This window comes from Marmota flaviventris, chromosome 10 (genome assembly GCF_047511675.1).
Source record: "Marmota flaviventris isolate mMarFla1 chromosome 10, mMarFla1.hap1, whole genome shotgun sequence".
Taxonomy (NCBI): Eukaryota; Metazoa; Chordata; class Mammalia; order Rodentia; family Sciuridae; genus Marmota; species Marmota flaviventris.
The window spans coordinates 41,157,979-41,182,777 of record NC_092507.1 but is presented as its reverse complement, the minus strand read 5'-3'; the positions used below and the strand labels follow the sequence as shown (position 1 = coordinate 41,182,777).

Below are 24,799 nucleotides of genomic sequence, written 5' to 3'. Positions count from 1 at the left end.
ATTTCCCTTATTTTCCCTGACTTCATTATAGCGTCTCATGCCTGATATCTGTTTTGTTTAAGTTCTCTAAGTCTTTTTTGAGACTTTGGTTTCATTCTCCAAAGAAAAGAATTCTTTATTTGCCTTTTTATAAAAGTATCTGTCTTTTAACCAAACTAGTAGCTCACTAGGACTAGCAATGTAGTTAAATGTTAAAGAGTGCTTGTCTACCACCCACAAGACCCTGGGTTCAATGCCCAGTACTACAAAACAGAAGCTCACTAAATATTCATACATATATATTCAAAGAAGAATATAATTACTTAACTGAGTATAGTTTCTCCCTGAGGACCTCTTCATTTGACTTTTTATTTATAGGTCTCCTTTATTCTTTATTGAGCAGTGGACTTTTAGACATTCGCTACAATTTCAATTTTAGAGATCCTATTCTTACTATAGCACTGATCAGAATGCTACTTTTATGTCTTCTTCATTGATTATCCTTCTTTATGCCATACATTAATAACATAAAACATATATACACTTGGACAAATATTCTTGAGCATCTACTATTTAACAAGCACTGTTCTAGGTTACAATGATAAATAAGATAATGTCCCTAATGTAAAGGAGTACAATATCTCATGGGAAGATGAATGAGTAAACTTCAAATTTAAAGTAATATGGCATATACTAATTGATATATGCACTGTGTTCCATGAAACCAAAGAAAAGATGAATCTAAATGAGACTGACACAAGGCTGTATTATTTTGGATACATTATTATATCAAATATTCCATGAATTTTTGGTGGTTCAAATGACAGAAGTTTATGTCTCATAATAATCAAGTTCAAGTCTTCCATATATGCAAGAAACTCTATTGAATACAGTTCCTTCCACCTTGGATCTCCACTATATATGAGGACAATACTATTCAAGGTGCTAATTCTCAATAATAATAAACACTGGATAAAGACCTGCTAGCAAAAAAAGAAAACAAGTTGAACTAAACAGAATTCCTTATCTCAATATGGCCCAATCACTGCTTAAGAAATGCATGTGGTTGGTGGGCCATACTGATTAGCACTGCCCTAAGATGTAGTTCTTTGATCTGTTTCATCAAAGTTGGGACACAGTCATATCTAGGTTGAGACAGAAAGGTTTCATTTTCTTTCAGAAAAAAAGAGTAGGCATATTAATCTATTTAAAACACAAACCTGGAAGTGGCACATATATTTTTGCTCACATTTCTTTGCTAAGTTTAGTCACATAGTTACATCAAGTTGCAAAGAACGCTGAATGAAATGTCACATCACACCTGCAGCTACTATAGAAGTGAAAAATGGATTTTAGTAGATTTGGACAGTTTTTGCTACAGTAGGTGGAAAACTTCCTAAAGAAGCAATGCTTCATAAAGAACAATATTTTTCCAGGTAAAGGATAGAAGGTCACTACGTTCTTGAACACCCATGTGAGAAGGCTAGGGGACAAGAAACAGTGTACTTGCCCGCCATGCCAGACCTCCTCCCCTGTGTCCCACCACTGGACCTCTTGCACCCGGCTCCACATCTACCAACGCAGGGCTCCCCTTGCCACCTTCATCTTAGGACACTGCAACCGCCACCACAGCCCCCTCGAAGGGTAGCCTCTACCTGGGGACACCAGCCATAGGAAGCTGTCCACTGCAGCACCACCTGCCACAGCACTACATCTCCAAATAGGCCACCCAACACCACTACATGACCCACCCGTGCTGCCCCACCTCTCAAAACGATTGCCTCCATCTTGAAACACCTCTGCCACCATCTTGGGTGACCTCCACTATTGCCTTTGCCAACTTTAGTTGGGAAAGCTTCCATCTTGGGACACCAACAGGGGCCTGGAACCCCAACATCAAAGTACCTACAGTCTCCCAAACTCCCCAGCCACCAACCCAGCCCAGCGCTTGCAGCCATAGGGCCAGCCTGCAGCTCTCAATGCCTGGTCCTGATCTGCCTGATACAGAACAGCTCTCCACGACAGATGCCCAGGTCCCAGTGCTCAACATTCAGGACCTCTGGAGAGAGAGGTTCCTAATTGGGAAGTAGCAAAAGAGATACAGTTTGGAGACTACATTACAGACCAGGAATTGTGGGGTCCACAGGTAATGTAAGGGGCTAAGACCAGGCTCCCATCCCACCTCACATGAGTGAACCCCAAAGGAAATTCCTAAGGAGAAGTCTTCCAATGGGGCCCAGCAATTGCTATATCCTGCCTCCAGGAGTTCCACCTCCAAAATTAATCCTCCCAAGCCTAGTAACCTTCACTATCCTGAGGGTGAAGATAACTCCAGACAACCCCACCTTTCAGATAAGAAGGGAAACAGGGAAGATATTGAACTCCAACAGAAACAATCATTCAGTTTTTCTTCAAGATTTTTTTTTCTTTTTTTTCCTACTCTCACAACCCCAACATTTGTGAAACCAAGTACTTTCCATGCATCAGACTACTCAATAATGAGATGTCTGAATAGTATTTTATAGTTTTGTTGTATATTCTTTTATTTTTATATCTTTTTCTTTTGCTATTTAATTTTATTAACTCTCTATATAATTTTCCTGCCATTTATCTGTCTCCCTGGAGTCTCTTTCGCTCTTTTTTCCTGCTAAAAGCTGAAAGGAAAGTGAGGAACCAGGAGGCAGGTGAGTGAGAAATGAAAGACAGAGACCAGGCAGAGATACACATGGGAGTTTATTTATCAGAGCTGACAAATAAAGACACATCTCTCCATAGAAGAAGAGAAGCAAAACAAGCTTGGAGTTCAGGACTTTTATGGGACAGGCTCAGGGATTAGAGCCCGGTGGGTCCTAATGCAGGGATTTAAGGGTGAGGTTGATATGAGGGAGTAATGATACACCCTTGGGCAGGAAATTGAAATTTTTCTTAAAATGGCAGTTATCACTTAAGATGGCCATCAAGATGCTAAGCAAAGATCTTACAAAAGCCAACTTCTTTGATTCCTCTTTCATGCTTTCTATAATCTAATACCTCTATATTCTTACCTCCTAACTCATCAACATCTCATGCTACACACCCCGCCTTATCTACCATTAGAAAATGTAGAGCCTTCACAAACCTACTATTTATATTGTAGATAATAATTGAACACATTATTTCTGTTTATTGTGACAAAACTGTAAACATCTTACTAGGAGCTATTTGGTGTAAGTCTGCATATTGTTTGCATTGGGTGCAAACAGGTATTGGAAACCTGCAGGGACACTATAAGTGTATAGGGTAGAAACTAACATCTCAGATCTGCACTGCTAGAGGGTAAGACACACAAACAACCTGAAAAAACAAGGGAAGAAAGCCCCCAAACAAACCAAGATGTACAATAATAGAATCATTGACAGCACAGTAGAAGAAATGTCGGAGAAGGAGTTCAGAATGTACATAATTAAAATAATCTGTGAAGTAAAGGATGATATAAGAGAGAAAACACAGGCAGAAAAAGATCACTTCAATAAAGAGATAAGAGAAAACGCAGGAAGCAAAAGATTACTTCAATAAAGAGAGATTCTGGGGGGAAAAAAAAACAGAAATCCCTGAAGTGAAGGAAACAATGAACCAAATTAAAAACTCAATAGAAAGCATCACCAACAGACTAGATCACTTGGAAGACAGAACCTCAGGCAATGAAGACAAAATATATAATCTTGAAAATAAAGTTGACCCCACAGTGAAGATGGCAAGAAACCATAAATAGAACTTCCACGAATTATGAGATAACATGAGAGGACCAAATTTAAGAATTATTGTAGGGAGGAAGGAACAGAGATACAAACCAAAGGAATGAACAATCTATTCAATAAAATAATATCAGAAAATTTCCCAAACCTGAAGAATGAAATGGAAAATCAAATACAACAGACTTACAGTACACCAGATGAACAAAATTGCGACAGATCCACACCAAAGTACGTTATAATGAAATAGCCTATATACAGAATAAAGATAGAATTTTAAAGACCCCAAGACAAAAAAGTATCAGATTACATATAAGAGGAAACCAATTTGGATCTCAGCAGATTTCTCAACCTAGACCCTCAAAGCTAGGAGATCCTGGAATAATATATACCAAGCTTTGAAAGAATATGGATGCTAACCAAGAATATTATATCCAGCAAAATTAAGATTTCAGGTTTGATAATGGAAAAAAAAACATTCCATGATGAACAAAAGTTCAAAAAATTTACAACTAAGAAGCTTGCACTACAGAGCATCCTCAGCAAAATAGTCCATGAGAAGAAAATGCAAATCAGCACAGGGAGGAACTACACTTAAAAAAAGACAAAGAAGGGCTGGAGTTGTGGCTCAGTGGTAGACCATTTGCCTAGCATGTGTGAGGCACCTGGTTCAATCCCCGGCACCACATTTAAAAAAAAGACAAAAAAGAAACCAAGTCAAGTTAAAAACCAAAAATAAACCAACACCTGGAGACTAAATAATATGCTACTGAATGAACAATGGAGAGCAGAAAATATCAGGGAGGAGATAAAAAAAATTCTTAGAAGTAAATGAGAAACCTGATAAAACATATCAAAATATCTGGGACATTATGAAGATAGTGCTAAGAGGAACATTGCACTGAGCTCATTCACTAAAAGAATAAAACATCAACAAATAAATGACCTAACATTACATCTCAAAGCTCTCAAAAAAGAAGAACAATTCAACACCAAAAGTAGAAGACAGGACATAACTAAAATCAGAGATGAAATCAATGAAACTGAAACAATAGAAAAAAATTTTAAAAATTGACAAGAAGCTGGGATTGTGGTAAAGTGTTTGCCTACCATATATGAGGCATTGGGTTCAATCCTCAGCACCACAAAAGAATAAATAAAATAAAGGTATTGTGTCTATCTACAACTAAAAAAATATTTTTTTTAAACTGACAAAACAGGACTGGGTGGTAGCTCAGTGGTAGAGTGCTTGCCCAGCATGTGTGGAGCACTGGGTTCAATTCTTAGCACCACATATAAATAAAATAAAGGTCCATTGACAATTTAAAAAAAAATTTAAAAAGTGACAAAACAAAAAGTTCTTTGAAGAAATAAATAAAACTGATAAACCCTTAACCACACTAACAAAGTGGAGAGAAAAAACTCAAATTACTAAAATTCATGATGAAAAAGGAAATATCATACTGGACACTACTAAAATACAGAAGATAATTAGAAACTATTTTGAAATTTATACTCCAATAAAATAGAAAATCTCAAAGACATCAACAAATTTCTAGAGACATATGGTCTACCCAAACTGAATCAAGAGGATATATACAATTTAAATAGATCAATTTCAAGCAATGAAATTGAAGACACCATTAAAACCTACCAAGAAAAGCCCAAAATCAGATAGATTCTCAGCCAAGTTCTACAAAACTTCGAAGAAGAATTAACACCAATATTCCTCAAATTATTCCATGAAATAGAAAAGGAAGAAACCCTTCCAAACTCATTCTATGAAGCTAATATCACCCTAATACCAAAACCAGACAAAGACACTCAAGGAAAGAAAACTTCAGATCAATATCCCTCATAAACACAGATGCAAAATTTCTCAATAAAATTCTGGCAAATCACATACAAAAACATATTAAAAAGGCAGTGGACCATGAACAAGTGGCATTCATTCCAGGGATGCAAGGTTGGTTCAACATATGGAAATCAATAATCATAATTTATCATATCAATCGACATAAAGATAAGAACCATATGATCATCTCAATAAATGTAGAAAAAGCATTTGACAAACTACAGCACATCTTCATGTTCAAAACACTAGAAAAATTAGGGATAACAGGAACATACCTCAACATTGTAAAAGCTATCTATGCTAAGCCCAAGGTTAACATCATTCTAAATGGAGGAAAAACTGAAAGCATTCCCTCTAGAAACTGGAATAAGACAGGGATGCCCTCTTTCACCACTTCTATTCAACACAGTCCTTGAAACTCCAGCCAGAGCAATTAGACACATGAAAGAAATTAAAGGGATACAAATAGAAAAAGAACTCAAACTATCACTATTTGCCAATGACATGATTCTATACATAGCGGATCCAAAACATTCCACCAGAAAACTTCTAGAGCTAATAAATGAATTCAGCAAAGTAGCAGTATATAAAATCAACACCCATAAATCAAATGCATTTCTGAACATCAGTGATGAATCCTCTGGAGGAGAAATTAGGAAAACTACCCTGTTCACAATAGCCTCAAAAAAAAAAAAAAAAAAAAACCTTGGGAATCAACCTAACAAAACAGGTAAAAGACCTCTACAATTAAAACTACAGAACACTAAAGAAAAAAATTGAAGAAAACCTCAGAAGATGGAAAGATCTCCCTTGTTTTCGAATAGGGAGAATTAATATTGTCAAAATGGCCATACTACCAAAAGCATTATACAGATTTAATGCAGTTCCAATTAAAATCCCAAAGACATTCCTCATAGAAATAGAAAAAGCAACCATGAAATTCATTTGGAAAAATAAGAGACCCAGAATAGCCAAAACAATCCTTAGCAAGAACAGTGAAACAAGAGGCATCACAATACCAGACCCGTAAACTATACTACGGAGCTATAGTAACAAAAATGGCATGGTATTGGCACCAAAATAGACTAGTGGTACAGAATAGAGGAAACAGAGACAAACCCACATAAATACGGTTATCTCATACTAGACAAAGGCACCAAAAACACACATAGGAGAAAAGATAGCCTATTCAACAAATGGTGCTAGGAAAACTGAAAATCCTTAGGTAGCAAAATGAAATTAAATCCCTATCTCTTAACCTGCACAAAACTTAACTCAAGAGTGGATCAAAGACCTGGGAATTAGACCAGAGACTCTGCACCTAATAGAAGAAAAAGTAGGCCCAAATCTTCATCATGTCAGGTTAGGACCAGACTTCCTTAAAAGACTCCTAAAGCACAAGAAACAAAATAAAGAATCAATAAATGGGAAGGATTCAAACTAAAAAACTTCTTCTCAGCAAAGGAAATAATCAATAACATGAGGAGGGTGCCTACAGAATGGGAGAAAATCTTTACCATATGCACCTTAGATAGAGCACTAATCTCTAGGATATACAAAGAACTAAAAAACTTAACACCAAAAAAACAAATAACCCAATCAATAAATGGGCTAAGGAACTGAGCAGATACTTCATAGAAGAAGATATCAATTGATCAACAAATATATAAAAAAAATGTTGGGCTGGGGTTTTGGCTCAGCAATAGAAGACTTGCCTAGCACATGCAAGGCTCTGGGTTCGATCCTCAGTGCCACATAAAAATAAGTAAATAAAATAAAGATATTGTGTACAACTTCAACTAAAAATTAAATATTTATTTTTTAATTTTTTATTGTTGGTTGTTCAAAACATTACATAGTTCTTGATATATCATATTTCACACTTTGATTCAAGTGGGTTATGAACTCCCATTTTTACCCCATATACAGATTGCAGAATCACATCAGTTACACATCCATTGATTTACATATTGCCATACTAGTGTCTGTTGTATTCTGCTGCCTTTCCTATCCTCTACTATCCCCCCTCCCCTCCCCTCCCCTCCCCTCTTCTCTCTCTACCCCCTCTACTGTCATTCATTTCTCCCCTTTGTATTATTTTTCCCTTTCCCCTCACTTCCTCTTGTATGCAATTTTGTATAACCCTGAGGGTCTCTTCCATTTCCATGCAATTTCCCTTTTCTCTCCCTTTCCCTCCCACCTCTGGTCCCTGTTTAATGTTAATCTTCTTCTCATGCTCTTTGTCCCTACTCTGTTCTTAGTTACTCTCCTTATATCAAAGAAGACATTTGGCATTTGTTTTTTAGGGATTGGCTAGCTTCATTTAGCATAATCTGCTCTAATGCCATCCATTTCCCTGCAAATTCTATGATTTTTGTCATTTTTTAATGCAGAGTAATATTCCATTGTGTATAAATGCCACATTTTTTTATCCATTCGTCTATTGAAGGGCATCTAGGTTGGTTCCACAGTCTTGCTATTGTGAATTGTGCTGCTATGAACATCGATGTAACAGTGTCCCTGTAGCATGCTCTTTTTAGGTCTTTAGGGAATAGACCGAGAAGGGGAATAGCTAGGTCAAATGGTGGTTCCATTCCCAGCTTTCCAAGAAATCTCCATACTGCTTTCCAAATTGGATGCACCAATTTGCAGTCCCACCAGCAATGTACAAGTGTACCCTTTTCCCCACATCCTCGCCAGCACTTGTTGTTGTTTGACTTCATAATGGCTGCCAATCTTATTGGAGTGAGATGGTATCTTAGGGTGGTTTTGATTTGCATTTCTCTGACTGCTAGAGATGGTGAGCATTGTTTCACGTACTTGTTGATTGATTGTATGTCCTCCTCTGAGAAGTGTCTGTTCAGGTCCTTGGCCCATTTGTTGATTGGGTTATTTGTTATCTTATTGTCTAATTTTTTGAGTTCTTTGTATACTCTGGATATTAGGGCTCTATCTGAAGTGTGAGGAGTAAAGATTTGTTCCCAGGATGTAGGCTCCCTATTTACCTCTCTTATTGTTTCTTTAGCTGAGAAAAAACTTTTTAGTTTGAGTAAGTCCCATTTGTTGATTCTAGTTATTAACTTTTGTGCTATGGGTGTCCTATTGAGGAATTTGGAGCCCGACCCCACAGTATGTAGATCGTAGCCAACTTTTTCTTCTATCAGACGGCGTGTCTCTGATTTGATATCAAGATCCTTGATCTTGTTTGAATTAACTTTCGTGCATGGCGAGAGAAAGGGATTCAGTTTCATTCTGTTGCATATGGATTTCCAGTTTTCCCAGCACCATTTGTTGAAGATGCTATCCTTCCTCCATTGCATGCTTTTAGCCCCTTTATCAAATATAAGATAGTTGTAGTTTTGTGGATTGGTTTCTGTGTCCTCTATTCTGTACCATTGGTCCACCCTGGCCTGTTTTGGTACCAGTACCATGCTGTTTTTGTTACTATTGCTCTGTAGTATAGTTTGAAGTTTGGTATCGCTATACCGCCTGATTCACACTTCCTGCTTAGCATTGTTTTTGCTATTCTGGGTCTTTTATTTTTCCATATGAATTTCATGATTGCTTTCTCTATTTCTACAAGAAATGCCGTTGGGATTTTGATTGGCATTGCATTAAACCTATAGAGAACTTTTGGTAATATCGCCATTTTGATGATGTTAGTTCTGCCTATCCATGAACAGGGTATATTTTTCCATCTTCTAAGATCTTCTTCTATTTCTCTCTTTAGGGTTCTGTAGTTTTCATTGTATAAGTCTTTCACCTCTTTTGTTAGGTTGATTCCCAAGTATTTTATTTTTTTGAAGATATTGTGAATGGAGTGGTTGTCCTCATTTCCATTTCAGAGGATTTGTCGCTGATATACAGGAATGCCTTTGATTTATGCGTGTTGATTTTATATCCTGCCACTTTGCTGAATTCATTTATTAGCTCTAATAGTTTCTTTGTAGACCCTTTTGGGTCTGCTAGGTATAGAATCATGTCACCTGCAAATAGTGATAATTTAAGTTCTTCTTTTCCTATTTTTATGCCTTTAATTTCTTTCGTCTGTCTAATTGCTCTGGCCAGTGTTTCGAGAACTATGTTGAACAGAAGTGGTGAAAGAGGGCATCCCTGTCTTGTTCCAGATTTTAGAGGGAATGGCTTCAATTTTTCTCCATTCAGAATGATGCTAGCCTGAGGCTTAGCAGAGATTGCTTTTACAATATTGAGGTATGTTCCTGTTATCCCTAGTTTTTCTAGAGTTTTGAACATAAAGGGATGCTGTACTTTGTCGAATGCTTTTTCCGCATCTATCGAGATGATCATATGTTTCTTATTTTTAAGTCTATTGATGTGGTGAATAACATTTATTGATTTCCGTATATTGAACCAGCCTTGCATCCCAGGGATGAATCCTACTTGATCATGGTGCACAATTTTTTTGATATGTTTTTGTATCCGATTCGCCAGAATTTTATTGAGGATTTCTGCATCTAGGTTCATTAGAGATATTGGTCTGAAGTTTTCTTTCTTTGAAGTGTCTTTGTCTGGTTTAGGTATCAGGGTGATGTTGGCCTCGTAGAATGAATTTGGAAGTTCTCCCTCTTTTTCTATTTCCTGAAGTAGCTTGAAAAGTATTGGTATTAGTTCCTCTTTAAAGGTTTTGTAAAACTCTGCTGTATACCCATCCGGTCCTGGGCTTTTCTTGGTTGGTAGTCTTTTGATGGTTTCTTCTATTTCCTCAATTGATATTGGTCTGTTTAGGTTGTCTATATCCTCCTGACTCAATCTGGGCAGATCATATGACTTAAGAAATTTATCGATGCCTTCACTATCTTCTAATTTATTGGAGTATAAGGATTCAAAATAATTTTTGATTATCTTCTGTATTTCTGAAGTGTCTGTTGTGATATTGCCTTTTTCATTCCATATGCTAGTAATTTGAGTTCTCTCTCTTCTTCTCTTCGCTAGCATGGCTAAGGGTCTGTCGATTTTATTTATTTTTTCAAAGAACCAACTTTTAGTTTTGTCAATTTTTTCAGTTGTTTCTTTTGTTTCGATTTCATTAATTTCAGCTCTGATTTTAATTATTTCTTGCCTTCTACTTCTTTTGCTGTTGTTTTGCTCTTCTTTTTCTAGGATTTTTGAGATGAAGTATGAGATCATTTATTTGTTGTTTTTTTCTTTTTTTAAGTAATGAACTCCAAGCAATGAATTTTCCTCTTAGAACTGCTTTCAATGTGTCCCATAGATTCTGATATGTTGTGTCTGTGTTTTCATTTATCTCTAAAAATTTTTTAATTTCCTCCTTGATGTCTTCTATAACCCATTGATCATTCAGTAACCTATTGTTCATTCTCCAAGTGATGCATGATTTTTCCTTCCTTCTTTTATCGTTGATTTTCAGTTTCATTCCATTATGATCAGATAGGATGCATGGTATTATCTCTACTCCTTTATATTGTCTAAGAGTTGCCCTGTGACATAATATATGATCTATTTTTGAGAAGGATCCATGTGCTGCTGAGAAAAAAGTGTAACTGCTTGATGTTGGGTGGTATATTCTATATATGTCAATTAAGTCTAGGTTATTAATTGTGTTATTGAGTTCTATAGTTTCCTTATTCAACTTTTGTTTGGAAGATCTGTCCAGTGGCGAGAGAGGTGTGTTGAAGTCTCCCATGATTATTGTATGGGGGTCTATTAGACTCTTGAACTTGAGAAGAGTTTGTTTGATGAACATAGCTGCACCATTGTTTGGGGCATATATATTTATGATTGTTGTGTCTTGTTGGTGTATGGTTCCCTTGAGCAGTATGTAGTGTCCCTCTTTATCCCTTTTGATTAACTTTGGCTTGAAATCTATTTTATTTGATATGAGTATGGACACTCCTGCTTGTTTCCGAAGTCCATATGAGTGATATGATTTTTTCCAACCTTTCACCTTCAGCCTATGTATGTCTTTTCCTATCAAATGCGTCTCCTGTAGGCAGCATATTGTTGGGTCTTGTTTTGTGATCCATTCTACTCTCCTGTGTCTCTTAATTGATGAGTTTAAACCATTAACATTTAGGGTTATTATTGAGATATGTGTTGTTGTTCCAGCCATATTTGTTTATTTATGTTACTAAACATGGTTTGTTTTCCTCTTTGATTATTTCCCCCCCCCCTTTACTGTCCTACCTCCCACTGTTGGTTTTCATTGTTATTTTCCATTTCCTCTTCCTGTAATGTTTTGCCAAGGATGTTTTGAAGAGATGGTTTTCTAGCTGCAAATTCTTTTAACTTTTGTTTATCGTGGAAGGTTTTAATTTCATCTTCCATCCTGAAGCTTAATTTCGCTGGATACACAATTCTTGGTTGGAACCCATTTTCTTTCAGTGTTTGAAATATGTTATTCCAGGATCTTCTAGCTTTCAGAGTCTGTGTTGAAAGATCAGCTGTTATCCTGATTGGTTTACCCCTAAATGTAATCTGCTTCCTTTCTCTTGTAGCTTTTAAAATTCTCTCCTTATTCTGTATGTTGGGCATCTTCATTATAATGTATCTAGGTGTGGATCTCTTATGATTTTGCTCATTCGGCGTCCTGAAGGCTTCTAGGATTTGGGATTCTGTCTCATTCTTCAAGTCTGGGAAGTTTTCTCGTATTATTTCATTGAATAGATTGCTCATTCCTTTGGTTTGGAGCTCTATACCTTCCTGTATCCCAATGACTCTTAAGTTTGGTCTCTTTATGTTATCCCATATTTCTTGGATGTTCTGCTCATGGTTTCTTAACAGTCTTGCTGAGCTGTCTGTGTTCTTTTCAAGTTGAAATACTTTGTCTTCATTGACTGATGTTCTATCTTCTAAGTGTTCTACTCTGCTGGTAGTATTCTCAATTGAGTTTTTAAGTTGGTTTATTGCTTCCTGCATTTCTAGGATTTCTGTTTGTTTGTTTTTTATAACCTCTATCTCCCTGTATAGTTGATCTTTTGCTTCCTGGATTTGTTTGTGTAATTCATTGTCAAAGTGATCTTTCATTGTCTGATTTTGCTGTCTAATGTCTTCCTTGATACTCCAGATCATCTGAAGCATGTATATCCTGAATTCTTTATCTGACATTCCATCTGCTGCAGCTGTTACCTCTTCTAAAGTTGAGTTGACCTGCACTGCTTGTGGTCCTTTCTTTCCTTGTCTTTTCATACTGCTTGCATTTCTTTCTGCTTGGTGAAACTGTTGTGTTTTTGAAAATTTTTCCCCCTATATATTTATATTGCTCTTGTATAGTTGAAAAGTCCCCCTTGCAGGGTCGGGCGGCGGTCTGCCTACCTTGCAGGCACGGGCGGCGGCTCTGCTCTGCCCCTCCTCCAATTGGTGTGAGGTGTCTACCACGCCCGCAGACCCCTGGGCCTGTTCTGCCAGTCGGTCGCAGGTCTGCCTACCTTGCAGGCGCGGGCGGCGGCTCTGCTCTGCCCTTACTCCAATTGGGGTGATGTGTCTACCACGCCGGCGGGTCGCTGGGCTTATTCCGGGCGCAGGAGGCAGCTCTGCTCTGCCCTTACTCCAATTGGGGTGACGTGACTATCGCGCCGGCGGGCCGCTGGGCCTGTCCCAGGCGCGGGCGAAAGCTCTGCTCTGCCTCTACTCCAATTGGGGTGACGTGTGTACCACGCCGGCAGGCCACCGGGCCTGATCCGCAGGTCGGTTGCAGGTCTGCCAACCTTGCAGGCGCGGGAGGCGGCTCTGCTCTGCCCCTCCTCCAATTGGTGTTACTTGTCTACCACACCCGCGGACCACTGGGCCTGTTCCGGACGCGGGCGAAGGCTCTGCTCTGCTCCTACTCCAACTGGGGTGACATGCCTACCACCCCGGCCGGCCGCTGAGCCTGTTCCACCGGTCGGTCGCAGGTCTGCCTACCTTGCGGGCACAGGTGGCGGCTCTGCTCTGCCCCTACTCCAAATGGGGTGACATGTCTGTCGCGCCGGCAGGCCACTGGGCCTGTTCCGCTGGTTGGTCGCAGGTCTGCCTACCTTTTGGGCGCGGGTGGCGGCTCTGCTCTGCCCCTACTCCAATTGGGGTGTCGTGACTACCACACCGGCAGGCCACCGGGCCTGATCTGCCGGTCGGTTGCAGGTCTGCCTACCCTGCAGGCACGGGCGGGCGGCTCTAATCTGCCCCCCCTCCAATTGGTGTGACTTGTCTACCACACCCGCGGACCGCTGGGCCTGTTCCATGCGCGGGCGAAGGCTCTGCTCTGCTCCTACTCCAATTGGGGTGACGTGCCTACCACCCCGGCCGGCCGCAGGTCTGCCTACCTTGCAGGCACGGGCGGCGGCTCTGCTCTACCCCTACTCCAAATGGGGTGACGTGTCTGTTGCGCCGGCAGGCCACTGGGCCTGTGCTGCTGGTCGGTCGCAGGTCTGCCCACCTTTCGGGCACGGGTGGCGGCTCTGCTCTGCCCCTACTCCAATTGGGGTGTCGTGACTACCACGCCGGCAGGTCACTGGGCCTGTTCCGGTTGCGGGCGGCGGCTCTGCTCTGCCCCTACTCCAATTGAGGTGACGTGTGTACCACGCTGGCAGGCCACTGGGTCTGATCCGCCGGTCTGTCGCAGGTCTGCCTACCTTGCAGGCGTGGGCGGCGGCTCTGCCCTGCTCCTCCTACCACGCCCGCGGTCCGCTGGGCCTGTTCTACCGGTCAGTCGCAGGTCTGCCTACCTTGCGGGCGCGGGTGGCGGCTCTGCTCTGCCCCTACTCCAATTGGGGTGACGTGTGTACCACGCCGGCAGGCGGCTGGGCCTGATCCGCCGGTCTGTCGCAGGTCTGCCTACCTTGCAGGCACAGGCTGCGGCTCTGCCCTGCCCCTCCTACCACGCCCGCGGACCCCTGGGCCTGTTCTGCAGGTTGGTCGCAGGTCTGCCCACCCTGCGGGCACGGGTGGCGGCTCCGCTCCGCCCCCACTCCAATTGGGGTCACGTGACCACCACACTGGCGGGCCGCTGGGCCTGATCCGGGCGCGGGCGAAGGCTCTGCTCTTCCCCTACTCCAGTTGGGGTGACGTGTGTACCACGCTGGCAGGCCGCTGGGCCTGATCCGCCGGTCTGTCGCAGGTCTGCCTACCTTGCAGGCGCGGGCGGCGGCTCTGCCCTGCCACTCCTACCACGCCCGCAGACCACTGGGCCTGTTCTGCCGGTCGGTCGCAGGTCTGCCCACCTTGCGGGCGTGGGTGGGGGCTCCACTCCGCCCCCACTCCAATTGGGGTCACGCGACCACCACGCCTGCGAGCCGCTGGGCCTGTTCCGGGCGCGGGCGGCGGCCCCGCTCCTCCCCTCTGGCTCGATGACAAAGCGAGAGAGACTCGGGTGTCTGTGACTCACCCTCCCTACCAGGAGACCAAATGTTTCTGTCGCCGCTGGTATTGATGAAGTTCTCTCCTCCGCCGCTTTCTGATGACATCAGATCTCTGCCATGTTGGTATCCCATGCGAATGGCAGCATTTCGTTCCCTTTACCGGGTGACCAAAGCAACGGGTGAGTCCTGACCGGCCCTCACAAGCCCCGTCTCAGTCCCGTTGCCACTGCCCACGAAGGCTCGGTTGGTATTTATCTCCACAGTACTCAGCAGGACCCGGACCGAGAAGCAGTTTCCGCGGGCTCCTTAGCCCTGGGCCAGAGCAGTTCCGGGAGCCGGAACTCAGCCGCTCCGTGCTCGGTGCATGCTCTGATAAGAGCAGGCTCCAAGAAGCAGTTTCCGCGGGTTATTTAGCACTGAGCCTGAGTAATTTGTCTGCAAGCCGCAGGCGAATGGCAGCCTAAAATTACCTGTTCTATGGCTGAATGAGCTGCGATCAGTCGAAAACAGGGATGGTGATGTCAGCTCTCCAAGATGGTGGCTGCTGGCCTCCTCTGTGGTCTGACCGGTGTGGAGAACTGAATTGGACCGCTTCCTTCCCCTGTCTCAAACCCACAATTCAGCACTGAGTACGGTGCTTGCACAGCTGACAGAAGCCCGCAGAAAGAAACTGCAGCGCTGTATCCCTGCGTCGCTATCTCCTCTTTTCCCAGCGCGCGCCGCAGGCTCTAGCCGCGGGGTAATTTGCCGAACAAGCAGCGTGACCCTCCGTGCGGACAAATCTCTCGCATTTGAGCCCCCGTAGCCGATCCTCGTGCGATGGAAATCCTTCCTCCAGGTTCCGGAGCACCCCACTTTTGCTGGAAATTCCTAACAAGATAGCCTTTAGCCGTCCTGATTCGTCATTCTCCCGCACAGTGACGCGGCACACGGGGGCAATGCACTCCCCTCGCCGCCATCTTCCCATCCTCCGTGTGTATTCTCTAAATATTTTTTTAAAAATGTTCAACATCTCTAGCAATTAGAGAAATGCAAATCAAAATTACTCTAAGATTTCATCTCACTCCAGTCAGAATGGCAGCTATTATGAATAGAAACAACAATAAGTGTTGGCGAGGATGAAGAAAAAGGTACACTCATTCATTGTTGGTAAAACTGCAAACTGGTGCAACCAATATGGAAAGTAGTATGGAGATTCCTTGGAAAACTTGGAATAGAACCACCATTTGCCCCAGCTATCCCATTCCTTGGTCTATACCCAAAGGACTTAAAAACAGCATACTACAGGGACACAGCCACATCAACATTTATAGCAGTACAATTCACAATAGCTTAATTGTGGAACCAACCTAGATGCCCTTCAGTACATGAACGGATAAAGAAACTGTGGTGTGTGTGTGTGTGTGTATGTTTGTGTGTATATATACATACATATATACACACAAACATACACACACACATACATACATACACATACACAACACACACACACACACAATGGAATATTATTCAGCCTTAAAGAAGAATGAAATTATTGCATTTGCACATAAATGGATAGATGGATACGGAGAATATCATGCTAAGCAAAGTCAGTCAATCCCAAAAAACCAAAGACCAAATGTTTTCTCTGATAAGTAGATGCTGATCCATAATGGGGGAGGGAGGAAAGAGAAGAATGGAGAAACTTTGGATTGGGCAGAAGGGAGCGAGAGGAGGGGAGAGGGTATAGGGGTTGGGAAAGATGATGAAATGAGAAGACATTATTATCTTATGGACGTATGACTGCACGAATGGTGTGACTCTGCAACATATACAACAAGAAAAATGAAAAGTTGTGTTGCATTTGTGTACAATAAGTCAAAATGCAACATCATTGTCAAGTGCCTCTGCTCCATCCTCAACTAGAGAAAAGAAGTTCAATTTCTTTCTTCTTCTTCTTTTTTAATTTTTTAGTTACTGATGGACCTTTATTTTTTATTTATTTATATGTGGTTCTGAGAATCAAACTCAATGCCTCACACATGCTAGGCAAGCACTCTGCCACTGAGACACAACCCCAGTCCCAAAAAGTTCAATTTCTTTCTTTCTTTCTATTTATTTATTTATTATATTTATTTTTTGGTGTAGATGGACACAACACAATGCATTTTATTTTTATGTGGTGCTGAGGATCGAACCCGAGTCCTGCCCATGCTAGGCGAGTGCTTACCGCTGAGCCACAATCCCAGCCCAAGAAGTTCAATTTCTTATCACATTTAATTTCTTATCCTATGCCTTTCCTCATAATTTATACATAAACACAAGAGAACTCAGCCAGACAATACAACACTAGTTACCAGTGAAGAGTATGATCAGTTTCTCAAACCAGTCTCACCTGCACAACTTCCTACCATACACTGTCCTATAAACTATCATTAGACTTGGAAAGAAAAAAAAAACCTTACATGATTCTTAGGAAAAAAAAATCAGATTTCTACTTTATAAAAACTAATGAAATACTCCAGTTTTCTACTGGAAATTATTGCTCTTCAAACTAATATAAATACAAAATAATATATTTAAATCTATAATTCTGATTCTCTATTCGCAAATTAGTTTTACTATTTAGCTCTTATATGACTAAGATAAATGACATTAATTGGGCAGATATGCCACTATTTTCTCCTAAAAAACTGCAAAAATACATGTTTTTTTCATGCTGAAATTATCTTTCCACAATCAAGGTAGCAGAAACTGATTATATATATTTTTTTTAAGTAGCTGATAGACCTTTATTTTATTTATTTATATGTGGTTCTGAGAATCGAACCCAGCGCCTCACACATGCCAGGCAAGTCTCCACTGCTGAGCCACAGTCAGAGCCCTGTGGTGACATAATTAAAAGCAATTTTAAAATACTCTATTTCTCTGGACTAACATCAAGTCTTTTTTTTTTCTTTAAATATTTATTATTTTAGGTTTTGGCGGACACAACATCTTTGTTTGTATGTGGTGCTGAGGATCGAACCCGGGCCGCGCCAGGCGAACATGCTACCGCTTGACCCACATCCCCAGCCCACATCAAGTCTTTTTGAAAAACTCTACTACTGATTTAACAAGATACAATGTTATAAGCAAACAGCAAAAATACAACAGCATTATTTTCTATATATCTAGTTGTTTTCTCAAGTCCAATCAAAGAAAAATAAGAACATTGGTTTTCTTACCTTTTTCTCCTTATGAATGTGATAAAGGACAGACTTCTCTGTGCTTATTCATGATGCCTGCTGCACCACCAGCCAGTCCTGCTGACTCAGTATGGTCTGTTTGATCCTAAAGGAAAAAACAGATCGCTCATTACATTTGCTTAACAATAAGCCCTAATTTTCATCATATAAGCCTATCATAGCCAGACAATAAAAGCAATGGGGATTAACAATAAATTATAATTAACACCTTCAGATTCAAAGACCTGCTCTGCATTGAAGGCAGCAACACACAAATCATACTGTCTTAGAAGGCCAAAAGTTGGAAGTGTAAAGGAAGAGTAAAGGATTTCCACATGCTTTTTTTCTTCAATGGATAATGTGTAAACATCAACAGCAAGCTCTTTCTACCCAATGACTATAATTATATTAATTCATAAAAATACCATTTACTTTATGTATAGTAGAGCCTCCAAGAATCCAAACTAAGAAACTGCTGTTTCATGAGAATATCCTCTGGTATGATTTTTTTTCGTATACATCCAGAATTTTTAAATTGTTTCAAAAGCTTCCTGTTGAGATTTTTATTGCCAAACAACTGTTCTTCCTCCAAATGAATTCTTTGTGGATTATAGTCCACTGCTTTATAAAGAAATGGATCTATTAATCCAATATTAGCCTTTACTGTCAGTAGTATGGAAGACAGTGCTTCCTCAAATGTGACTCCCTTCTTCTGAATGAACATATGACAATATCTGTGAAGTCATAGTAGTCCAACTTAAATGCCTGTCTAATTGCTTATAGAAATTCCTTAACCTTAAACGAGATTAGTAGTTGAAACTAATCAGAATAAAACTAAGACCATCCTACCTTCAATATAAAAAGGCCAACATTTAGTATTTTCAGAAAAGGTAATCATCTTAGAGATAATCTAATGAACACCACTTCACTTAAAGATAAACTGAGGCATCAGAAGAAATTTCCTGTAATTATTATAGATACTTCATTATCTGATGTGAAAATGATGTGATTACTAAAAAAATAGAATGGAAGAAAGTATAACTAAAATTCAAGTTTCCAGAGACCAATGAATGAAAATTACTGATGATGGGTTGGGGTTGTGAGGCCCTGGGTTTGATCAGCAGCACCATAAAAAGATAATAAAATAAAGGTACTAGGGGCTGGGGCTGCGCTCAGTGGTAGAGCGCTCGCCCAGCACATGTGAGGCACTGGGTTCAAACCTCAACACCACATAAAAATAAATATATAAATTAAAGGTATTGTGTCCAACTACAACTAAAATAAATAAATAAATAATAAAATAAAATAAAGGTACTATGTCCATCTACAACTAAAAAATTTAAAATCATTGTTGAAAGATATTCCTATCTTCAAGAACTTCAAAAATATGTATATGGTATGATATACTCTAAATGAGAAGAGCTATTGATGCTAAGAAACAAACTATCAAATAAATGATTGAATCATATCAGAAGTAAGAAAAGGCAGTATGGGGGGTAAAGTATCAAGTCAAATGAAAATAATGCCAAAGTAAGTTTCTTCCATTCAATGTGTAGCTAATTGAAGATCCTTCTTTTTAAATAATAAACTTTAAATGAATAAAATCAATTCTACAGATTAAATATCAAATCCTATGTGTATCTATATTTACTTTTGTTATTTTTTTAATGTATGAAGCAATTACAGTAATGTAATGGTTAATTTTACATGTGTGTAATGGTTAATTTTATGTGTCAACTTGATTGGAACATAGGGTGCCCAGACTAAACACTATTTCTGAGTGTGTATGTGAGGGTGTTTCAAGATGAGATTAGTATTTGAATCAGTGAAATGAGTAAAGCAGATTGCTCTCCAGTATAAGTGGGCATTTTCCAATCCATGGAGGGCCTAAATAAAACAAGGTAGAAGAAGGATTTCGTTACATTGTGTGTGTGTGTGTGTGTGTGTGTGTGTGTGTGTGTGTGTGTGTGTTGTTATGGTATGTGGTATGTGGTGTTGTGTCTGACTGGTTTAGGTAAGACATTAGTCTTGTCCTGTTCTCAAACTGGAACTTAGATTATTGATCCTGTTGTTCCTTTTTACCATTTTAGTAAAGAAAGGAAAAAAGAGAGTGTATGTGTGTATGTTCATTCATCCTATTTAATCATAAAAGTCTCCATTTTTATCTTTGAGAAATAATATACACTGAAATGTATGACTGCATTCTGATATGGTTTGGATATGATTTTTTGAGTGTGTTCCCAAAGTTCATGTGTTAGAAGCTTGATCCCTAGTGTGGCAATAGGGAATATAATGGAACCTTTAAGAAGTGGGGCCCTAGGGCTGGGGATATGGCTCTGTTGGTAGAGTGCTTGCTGCACACGTACAAGGCCCTGGGTTCAATCCCCAGGTGCCTGCGCACGCACGTACACACACACACACACACACACACACACACACACACAGTGGGGCCCTCTGAAACCATGAGTCAAAATAAACTTTTCCTCCAAGTTTTTCTTGTTGGACATACTGTTCACATCAACGCAAAGCTGATGAAAACACCATGTAACTTCCAAGGTTAGTCCTTTAAAGGTACCACATTTCATCACATAATCATCACCACAGCATAATCATTGCACCTTGTTTTCTCAGTCCAAAACTGGTTTGTAATATTTCATTATGTAATCATCACATGGTATAATTCTATTTGTCATATCACTTAGAAAGTAAACAGAGCAGCAATGTATTCTCAGCACATGTGCACTGTCAGTGTATTTCCAAAAGTTAACTTGTGGAGTGTATTTAGAGTGTTGGCAGTACTAACGGTAAACACATCTTATATGAGTACCACTGAGGACAGCATGTCAGATAACAAAATTAATAATAGTAGCACAGAACCTTTGAACACAGAAGTTAAATTTTGTAAGTCCATACTTCCCAACATTGTAGTAAATTTTCTCAACTATAAAATATTCAACTATAATGCACAAATCAATAACAACTAAAGTGTTAACTTTTTTCCCTTCAGACTAATAAAATGTTCACTAAATTGTCATGGAGAAAGGATATGTATCAATTTGTACTGCTCAATTTTAACATATATTCAAGAGTATTTCATGCATCCTAATCTTGCACCAAATACAATTTAGTAATAGATGATCTTTAAGTAATACCATCACATTTTTTTCTAAGAAAATCTTCACATAATGATTGCATCCCACTTTTTTTACAAAAAAAAAAAAACTGGCATAAAATCTGTGATGATTATGTGGTGAAATATGCTAATGCAGCCTCTGCCTAGTCCTTTTGGAACACTCATGCTTGAAGCCCAGTTACCATGCCAAAGAAAACACATGGAGAGGACACATGTTGATGATTTGGCCCATGAGCCTCTCTACAAATGTGAACAAGCAAGCCTCAAGATGACTCTAGCCCCAACCATTAACTGACTACAATTGTACAAAGACCCTAAGAAAGAACCACGTGGCTGAGCCCAGTCAATTTCCAGAACCATAAGAGATAATTAAATTGCTGTTTGAAACTATTACATTTTGTTATAGTAATTACATAGTAATTATACAGCAATAGTCAAAAAGAAATACCAAGTTAGAAATCTGATACTCTTCAAATTAATATAAATATTTTAAAGAAAAAGGGTAAAAACTATAAGGACAGGCAAGAAAGATGCACTGATGGAAGACTTTCCTCTATTGAGATACTTAGCTCTGACTCCAGATTTGCATAAACCACTCAATAAAATCAGCTTTGGGCCTCTTAGAGTATTTAGAAAATAACTAATGTTATCCAAACAAAAAGCTAGCTTTTCATATTTTTCCTCCTAACCATATATACTACTCTAATAATAAATTAAAATTTCTGAAAAATGCATTTTTTTTTCATTTCATTACTTTTCCAGTGCTAGTTTAATACTCCCTATTATTCCAGGCTGGCATCCTGGAATTTGTCTAGCTTCCCAGCTCCTTAATGAGCTTAATCATCATTCACCTGTCCCACCAACTCAGAAACTCAACTGTCATTCTAGATCCTCTCCATTATTCCTCTAACCTCTTCATTCAATCTAACTCCTAAGTCTTATCATTCTGCTTTTAAATCTTTCATATCCACCCACCTCTCTACATTCCCATTGCCATAATCCAGTTACTTGTAAGAATCCTAATAATTTCCCTGCCCTCCCATTTTGTATCCATCTAGCCCACTCTCTATACAAATGCAAAAAACAAATCTGCTTATATCTTTTTCATACTTAACACCATTCAACAGCAACCTACTGCCTCTAGACTAAAGGCCACAGCTCCAAAACATAGCTGAAAATGTTCTTTTTAATTTGGTTTCCGCTTACCTCTCTAATATGATATATTCTGTGTTCTCAAATTCTTATTCTATTCCCTATTCATCTTAATCAATAGGAATTTTCAATTCCCGATCTTGTCTACCTCCATTCCCCATAATAAGCCTTCATACCAACACATGTTTCAACATGGATAGACCTTGAAAACATTATGCTAAGTTAAAAAGCCAATCACTGAGGCTGAAGTTGTGGCTCAGTGGTAGAGCACTTGCCTAGCACATGTGAGGCACTGAATTTGATACTCAGCACCACATAAAAATAAATACATAAATAAAATAAAGGTATTATTGTGTTCATCTACAACTAAAAACACATTTTAAAAAAAAGACAATCATTGACAACCACATACCATATAGTTCTATTAGTATGAAATATTCAGAATAGGCAAATACATAGAGACAGAAATTAGGATAGTGGTTTCCAGGGCCTGCAGAAAAGAGGAAATGGAAGATGTTAATAGGTACAGGGTTTCTTTCTAGGGTGATACAAATATTCTGGAATTAGACAATAGGGTTGATGTATAACACTGAATATACTGAAAATTGAATGTATATTCAAAAGAGTTAATTTTATGGTATGCGAATTATATCTAAATAAAATAGTTATGTTTAATACCAAGCAAAAAAAATTAAAAAAAAAAAAAAAGCCTTCACATGTGTTATTATTTAGGCCTTGAGTACTCTCCAACACTTTGCTGCTGCCACTGTTACTTAACTCTTAATTATTCTCATCGTCCTACCTTATACATCATTTCTTCCATGAAGCCCTTCTGATCTAGGTCTAGGATAGGTGCCTCTTTCTTGTATATCTTTTACTACTATCATGGCACTTATCAGCTGATTAATGATTCATAATTTTTTAACTGTGTGTCTCCCCTTTCCAGGCTATTAAGATTTTTCAGAATAATCCTTCAACTTTTCATCAAGATTTTTTTTTCTTTTCTTTTCCTTTTTTTTAAAATCCTTTTTCACTGTTTAATTGCGACCTCAATGGTTCATGGCCACTTATATAGTCTCCTATTTTTTTGTCTTCTCATCTCTAGCATTTTTGAAGCCAGTTATTTTACATAGATTAGGTTTTTGTGAACTAGGATGTTTTATTAGTATATCTTAGTTTTTGGTTTTGTATTCTTTTATTTTTATTTTTAATTATTTAAATTTTTGCTTTATATATTTTTTTCTCCTACCTGTTTCCTGATTCTCTTTTTTTCTGCTAACAGCCAATCTCTGTTGTTCTCTTTCACTCTTCCTTTAATCTTTTTCTTCTGTCTTCTCTCCTCTTTCCTCATAATCATATCATATCATATATCACTTCTGTTCATTTCCTGTCCACCATTTGAAAATGTAAACCCTGTTGCAAACTTGCTGTTTTTATTATAGGCAAAACTGATCACATCACTTCTGTGTATTGTGATAATTAACATTACAGATATCATAGCAGGAACTATTTTGTTTAATGCTATCAATTGTTTGCATTGGTAGTTGTTATTATATAATTTGTTTCCCCCTAAATAGTGAGGTACTGGAAACCTTCAGGGATACTATAAGTACACAGGGTAGAAACTCTGTTGCCTCAGACCCACACTGTTAGATGGGTAGACAAACAACATGAAAACACAAGGGAACAAACTGCCCCAAGCAAACCAAGGTACTCCAATAACAGAAGTCATAAACACCACAGTGAAAGAAATGTCAGAGAAGGAGTTCAGAATGTACAAAATGAAATTGATCTGCAAAGTAAAGTATGAGCAAAGTAAGAGAGCAAATACAGGTAGGAAAAGATCACTTCAATAAAGAGATAGAGATTTTGAAGAAGAAGAAAGGAAAACAAATAATTTAAATTAAGGAAACAATAAACCAAATTAAAAACTCAATAGATGAGTCTGGAATTGTAGCTCAATGGAAGAGCACTTGCCTAGCATGTGTGAGGCACTGGGTTTGATCCCCAGCACCATATAAAAATAAATAAAATAAAAATAAAGATATTATGTCCATCTACAACTAAAAAATTTTTTTTAAAAATCAATATGAGTGGGCTGGGGCTGGGGCTCTGCGGTAGCACCCTTGCCTCATGTGAGTGAGGCACTGGGTTCAATTCTTAGCACTGCATGTAATAAAATAAAGGTCTATCAACAACTAAAAAAAAATATTTAAAAAAAAACTCAATAGAAAGCATCACCAACAGACTAGACCACATGGAAGACAGAACCTCAGGTAATGAAGACAAAATAAATAATCTTGAAAATAAAGTGGACCATGGAGAGAAGATGTTGAGAAACCACGAACAGAACTTCCAAGAATGATGGGATAACATGAAAAGACAAATTTAAGATTTATCAGGATAGATGAAGGTGCAGAGATACAAAC

At 39.2% G+C, this 24,799-nt stretch overlaps 1 protein-coding gene and 1 pseudogene across 3 annotated transcripts in view; one reads left to right on the top strand and one right to left on the bottom strand.

The window, feature by feature from the left end:
• Zfyve9 (zinc finger FYVE-type containing 9) overlaps nucleotides 1-24,799 on the bottom strand; it is a 217,031-nt gene that overhangs the window by 136,471 nt on the left and 55,761 nt on the right. For all 3 annotated transcript variants that reach the window (XR_011708836.1, XM_027945059.2, XM_071617821.1), the window contains exon 2: nucleotides 18,086-18,191. The gene's annotated coding sequence lies outside the window, so the exon portion shown is untranslated. The remainder of the gene's footprint in view (nucleotides 1-18,085; nucleotides 18,192-24,799) is intronic.
• The window catches only part of LOC114100289 (superkiller complex protein 8 pseudogene), a 33,561-nt pseudogene continuing 10,720 nt past the window's right edge, over nucleotides 1,959-24,799 (top strand).